The sequence below is a fragment of the Psammomys obesus genome, unplaced genomic scaffold, assembly GCF_907164565.1.
Source record: "Psammomys obesus unplaced genomic scaffold, mPsaObe1.curated_primary_1811, whole genome shotgun sequence".
Classification (NCBI taxonomy): Eukaryota; Metazoa; Chordata; class Mammalia; order Rodentia; family Muridae; genus Psammomys; species Psammomys obesus.
The window spans coordinates 4,844,550-4,844,928 of record NW_026596088.1 but is presented as its reverse complement, the minus strand read 5'-3'; positions in this window follow the sequence as shown (position 1 = coordinate 4,844,928).

Here is a 379-nt window from a genome sequence, read left to right as displayed (position 1 = left end):
TGCTGTCTCGAGTAGAAGAGAAGGTCTAACACCAGGGTTGGCCTTTAACCTCAGCATAATCGCTGTGACCCACACCCATACATGGTACAGATTTTATTTTGTGTGAGAATGTAGAGTTTGGAGAACAAATTGAAGTATCACCCAATAAAAAGGGTTTGTTTTGTTTTGTTTTAATTACTGTTTGCTAGGCACTGCTAGGTGCTTTGTACTTTAACCATTAAAAATACCTGTGGTCCTTTATGGTACATGTGGGGTTTTTTGTTTTGTTTTGTTTGTTTTCCAACCTCAGCTATTCATGCTCGTTACCTGACTGGTCCCCAGAAAGGCCGTGTCACCATATAAGCTTGTCTTTCCTTTTTAATAATAATATGTGTTTGTG